Consider the following 6745-nt stretch of genomic DNA (forward strand, 5'->3'; position numbering starts at 1 on the left):
ATGCAGTCAAGTACAAATACACGTGTGACATGCGCTCTTTTTTGCATATGATTTTTCATCTTTTCAACAAAAATCTTAAAAAAATAATTTTTAATGATTTTTTTTCAAATATTTTTATTAAAATTTTTTTTTTCATAAAAAATCGCAATAAAATGCAAAATAATTGACAAAATAATGACGCAAATGAGGAAAATTAGTTTCCCCTGCACTTATTTTTGCATACAACACATCAACAGTCAACACACATACTACTTCGGTCATAATAGAAACTTATCATCCAATTAGAATATGCGTGCGTAATAATATAAAAGTAACCCTTTTCATAAATTTGCATCTGGACTGGACAACGCATGATTATAAATGGACACAAATTTTAATTTAATTGCACTGCAAATTGAATAAAATGAAGGTTAGTCACAGACATTTTTTGTGTGTTCCGCTATGGGATGCGAGATTTATGATGATAAGTTCAAAAAGATATTCTGATTCACAGAAATGGACCGTAAATAAGTTCTAAGACGAGTTTGCGAATATCTTTACAGGACAACAACGAGATTTTATGGGAAAGTTCGTTATTTTTCGTCGACGGGAACCTTTTTTTTATTTTGAATTTAACCGAGACCTTTGCTCTTGACCTCCGCAAACAGGATTTTAGAGTCCTGTTTGTGGAATAACGAAACTAATTTAACGTTCAAGAAGGATTTTTTCATGAAATTTAATAGTTTCTACTGAAAGAAACTATTACTTGAAGGTAATATAAGGGAAATTTTTCCCAAATTCTACCCAAAAAGTTCTTTCTTTAATTTTTATTTGGTTTGAAAGAACCTAACTTGCCTGATCTAAAGCACTTTTCGTACATTTTCCTGCGAAAACTTAAAAACTACCTAACGCTCTATAGCAGAAACCCTTAAAATCTATTGGGGAACACAATTCCCGTTACAAAAATAATTGAAGCTGTCCCTAACGAAAAAAATAAGCTTTCCCTATTAGAGCGACAGTGCTCTAAACTTAAAATTAGCTGAAAAAAACTTACAAACTACCCTAATACGAAAAGTGCGGGGGAAATTTCTAACTTAAAAACTAAAAGGGATAGGGTACTCACGGTTTTCCTGTGTTTCGATGTCATCCTGCCGTTGCTTGATCTGCTTCCGTGGATTTTCGTTGATGATCTGCTACATCTTTGATGTTGTGTTGATCGTCAGTTTTTTCGACATCTTTGATCATTTTTGCTAAAAAAAAAAAGAAAAAAAAACACTCCTCGCGATTTATATGAAAAAATCATATAATGATCGCGAGGAGTAAATTAGAATCTTAAAATGTTACTTTTTGTAACTTACCAGTTGTATTTTCAGCTAATTGCCCTTTGATAGATCGTTTTTGCATCCTTCTCTTTTTTTGACTTTCCTCCTGATCAATGCTTTTCTCCTTTATTTACTATTTTTGCTTAAAAAAAATTTTTCTAACAATTTTTAGCTTTAAAAAAGAAAAAAAATCTTACTTTTCATGCTGCTTCCTTCCGCGTGTTTATTCAAGATGGCGGATTTGATCGATTGACGTTTTATTGACAGCAATAAGTTTCAGTTTCTCTCGTCATGCGCCATTTCAAGAATTCAAATTGACCGTTAATTGTGTAGATCATCGAAAAATGTAACAATCTGCAATAAAAAAAAATAAGAAAAGTTTTAAATTAAATTAATTTTTTTTAATTAAATTTATTTTTTAATGAATTTTACTTCAAAAACAATTTTTGTTAAGAAAAATTTTTATATTCAAAAGCCTTTAAAATGATGATAATTATCATTCCAAAAAAATTAAAAGTCAATTTCAACTCTATTTTAATTTTTTAATGAAAAATTATCAAAAAATCAAAGAAAATAACGTTCGAAATTTTGTTTTCAATTGTGATCATATTGAATATGAAAATTATGCAAAATCAAAAATTTTACTCGATAGTTATAATTTTCGTCAGAAAAATGTCAAAATTAATCAAATGGAAGCTTTAATTAATGGTAAGGATCTAAATATTCTTGTAATTTGAATTTTTCACTTATTCGCTTATTCTTAAAATAAATATAAAAAATAAAATTTAAAAATTTTTTATTTAAAAAAGTTAGATTTTTGTTAATGTCATATTTTATATGAAAATTTAATTTTTTGACATAACTCAACTTAACTTCGTAAGCCTATCAATTTTTCTCAAAAAAAAAACATAAAAATATTTTCCAAAAAACCTTCTTTTCAAGTTCATTACCAAGAAATTAATTTCAAATTAATAAATAACTTTCCATCTTCACACAAAACTTTGCTCTCAATTTCATTTATTTTCTTTTCATTTCAGTGAAAAAAAAACAACATCCCTTCATCCACGTGCGAGAACTTTCACACAAATCGATCACTTTCATCTCAAGTAATTTACCTCGATCACTGCTGTTTTCAATTTCAAGAACGAATGCAAAAAAATGCAATAAACAAAAGGTTACTGTATTTACTCACAAGTTCACAACTTCACTTTTTGACAACAAGAAAAACAACAAAATTTTGGGGATCTCCTGTGTTTTTTTTTGTTTTTGCTTCAAGACTCGACAAATATGCCTTGCAACGATGATCGAGCTAAAGAGCCATGCAACATGCCCAAGAATGAAATTGTCTACCACCTGTCTCTGTTTTTTTTAATGTTTTCCGGCTAAAAATTTCGTACCTGAGCGTCGATATGGAGACACACGAGAGAGAGAAGAACAGTAATAGACGAAAATTAAATTTTTGTTTAAAAAATCATCTGCAAGCAGTCCACGATGCGTATGCGATAAAAATTTGCCAAAAAAAAATTTATGGCGCCATCCATTAATGACGTCGAAAATTTAAAGAGGGGTCATGATTTTAAAGGTTTTTATAAAATAAATATTTAAAAATTATAAAAAATGAACTAAAAAGTATAAAATAAGAAATCTTAAGTTAAGGTTTAAAATTATAAAAAAATTACGAAATTTAATAAAATTTTAAAAACTTTTAATTTTTCAACATTTTTTAACTTCTCAGATTATTCAAAAAAAATAATTTTTGTGAAATATAAAAAAAATTAACGTAAAAAATATTAAAAAAAATGTATAAATAAATTTATGTTTAATATAAATTAATAAAAATATATTTTCCCGCCAAAATTCAAATTGATCAAATCAATTGATCGATCTGGCAAAAATTCCCGCCAAAAATTATTTATTCAATTTCAAGGTTAAGTTTATTTTTTTTTTTTATTAAAAAATCAAGTCTCTGAAATCTTTAAAAAATATATATGTATTGTATTTTATGTTACATTAAATAATATATAATAATTTTTTCTCATTTGTTAAATTGAAAAATTTTTTAATAAATTTAAATTTTTATATTTTATAAATTTTATTTTAATTTTTTTCTTGAATCAAACTTTAAACGATTTTTAAAATTTTTCATAGATTAATTTTTCAAAATAATAGAAATATTAACTAAAAAGTATAAAATAGGAAATCTTAAGTTTAGGTTAAAAATTTAAAAAAAAAAAAATTACGAAATTTAAAAAAATTTTAAAATTCGACGGTTTGCGATTATAGAGGGCGGGGGTGTATCCGACGCCATTAATGGATGATGCCATAAATAAAGAAGTGTTCCTTGTTCATGATGACTTCAACCCTTTGTACTGCGACGTGTACAGCGTATATCATCATCATTGACCGATGCGACACGGGTTATGCCTTCGATCGACGTTAAAAGTGTGCTCGGTATAAGTGTTTGTTTTCTCTTCGTTCCTTTTTTGCGTCTTTTTTGCTGCACATGTTACGATTATTTATGTTGGAAAAGAAGGCAAAACTTGCAACTTCAACTCTACAATTAGAATTAATTTAATTTTTTCATATTGTTTCACTTTTTTCTTTCTTTTTGCTGCAGGAACGACGAGAAAGCAAAAAGAAAGTGACATGATGGTATGGTTTCGGGCATGGATGATCGAAAATGACTCAGTTTGATTGAAAAGTTGCAATTTCGCCAATTAATTATACGCAAGGGTGAGTAAGTTGCTTACTTTCTTTCTCGCCTGTCGCAGGGGAGAAAGTACGCTTAGAACTTTCTTCCTTTCAATTAACCACGTGACCTGAAAAAAAAAATTTACAGGTGTTTTGAAAAAAAAAAAGTTAATGAAGGTCGTGTGCCAAAAAAAAAACAAAAATTCCCAAATGAAAGGAGAAATGTGAGGTAATTGCATGACGAACACGAGGCACACGCGAGGAACAAAATTATGTTCAAAAATATTGATTTCATCGTTTAATAACAATATTTTATGTTCTCTTTTTTTTTACAGTTATACAACTGCTGCTCGCAGGCTTGTTGCAATAATAACGGAGTTGTCGAAAAAAAACGAGGCTTTAAATCAATAACTGCCAAGCAGCAAGGACCGTTGACATTGAAAAATAATTCGATAGTACACGCTTGAGTAATTAATAACTCGATACATTTTGCGGCGGAAAAAAAAATTTAGTGCATGTCACAAAATTTTGGCAAATTTACAACATTCCCGTGCATGCGTCGTCGTTAAGAGAGTGCAAATTGATGCAAGAACTTCACTCTCTTCTAGTGTAATGTTAAAAAATTGAAGAACACTACACTAAAAAGGAATACAATAGAAGGCAAAAGCACATCTGCCACACAATTTTTCGGGACGTCTAACGTAGGGTAGTACATTAAATTCGGCAAATTGTTCGTTTTGTGCAAAGGTAAAGTCAATGGAAATTAACAATGCACCCGAGTTGGCTGAAAAATAACACACAAGGAAAAATTCAAACGTGGGTCTAACGATTTAACCATTTCCTTAAATAAAACGTCGTCTCGTACAACGTCTAATATGCATTTATTTTCGGACATGAGGCAGATGCAATGAGCAAAAGTGTTTCTTATTTCATCGAAAATAATTTTTTTTTTAATTTTTAATTAATTAATTTTTTATTTTTTTTTCAAGAATTTTTTTGAAAAATTTTTTGAATAATTTTTTAATTTTTTTTTTAATAATTTTTTTAATAATTTTTTTTTTAATTTTTTTTTTTTTTAATTTTTTGATTAGAGAATTAATTTTATGGAAATTTTTTTAAACATTTTTTAAATTTTTTTTGAGAATTTTTTAAAGAATTTTTTAAGAAATTAAAAAAAATTTTTTTTTCAACAATTTTTTTGAAATTTTTTTTTAATATTTTTTTTTTATTTTTGGAAAAAGTCCAAAACAAAAGTTTTTTTTTTCAATTTGAGACGAGAGAATTGATTTTTGGAATTTTTGGTACATTTTCATAAAAAGGATTTTTGAAATTTTATTTCATCAATTTTTTTCGCTATTTAAATGAGGAAAAAATTTTTCCATATTTAAATGAATTTTTAAAAGTTTTTAGAGTATTTTTAGTTAATAATCTAATTAAAGATGATAAAACGATTAAATTAATTTAAAAGATTTTTAATGAATTTTTAGAAGTTTTAATTGTTTTTGAAGAGAATTTTAATAAATTTTAGTAAATATTTTTTATTGAATCTTAAGAGCTTTTTTAAGAATTTTCTATTTGAAGTCGAAATTAGCTCGAAATTAAAAGTTTATTATTTTTTGTATTTTTGCCTATTTTAATATGATCAGATTTAATGTCGAATAATCACAATAAAAACAAGTTTTGAGTTCATGCTACTTAAAATTTCAAATAAAATATCTGAAAATTTAATAAGAATTCAATAAAATCTTCTAAAAATTCAATTAAAGCTTCTAAAAATTAAAAAGATGCCTTAACGATTCTCGAAAAAATTATAAAAATTTTTTAAAGCCATTAAATAATTCTTAAAATCTTTTAAAAATCAATTTTTACCATAAAAAACCAAAATTTTAAAAAAATGTCTTCTTAAAAAAAAAATAAAATAAATATTTTTGAAAAAAAACTTAATAAATCCAACATTGAACATCATCCCAAATCGCATCATCCTAACAACAAATAAAAATTTGCACAAAAAAGGGGAATTTAGCAACTAATTTTTCAATGCCAATAAAAGGAAATAAAACAAAAATTTCATAGTTGATATTATTTGATGTTACGGAGTAGTGTCCTGTTCTCCGTAAATGTAAATTTTTATTTTTGTATTAACAACAACATTTAGCAGCAAGACAAGACAAGCATATCAATAAATTTGTTTGCATTTAGCAAGTCAAATGCGAAAAATTTTAACCTTTATTAATTATTTTGAAAGTTGAATGAACTTTCTGGTCACTTGATGCAACTGTTGACATATGGAAAGTTGTTAATTTTTTTTTTTTACGAGAATTCTTGCGCTTTTACTTTCTTTGTTTTTTTTGAAGAAAGGCAAAAATGAGAGAAAGGAAAAAAAGGAAATGTTGTGATTTCAAGTTCAACGTTCATTGTCGGGACAATTTGAAAAAAAAATTTCCCCGAATTCTTCCCTTAACTTGACATCCCTGTCTAACGAAAAAAAAATCCTCTTTTCTAATTTTCTAATGTATGTGTGAGTGTTACCCGTACGGGACGTACACAATTTCTCTCGCAATATCTACCCTCGTGCTGTTATATTTTTTGACATGGTAACGCAACGTGCATCGATACAACAACATCCTCGTCTATTATCCTATAGTTCTCGGCGCTGTACGGCTTGGCGTATGGCATTTCTCTTCTAAGGTACTTGGATTTTTTTTTTTTGGTAAGTTGTCGATGTGCGACACACACAGTCAACAACAAAAATT

Source organism: Culicoides brevitarsis, chromosome 1, assembly GCF_036172545.1.
Source record: "Culicoides brevitarsis isolate CSIRO-B50_1 chromosome 1, AGI_CSIRO_Cbre_v1, whole genome shotgun sequence".
Classification (NCBI taxonomy): Eukaryota; Metazoa; Arthropoda; class Insecta; order Diptera; family Ceratopogonidae; genus Culicoides; species Culicoides brevitarsis.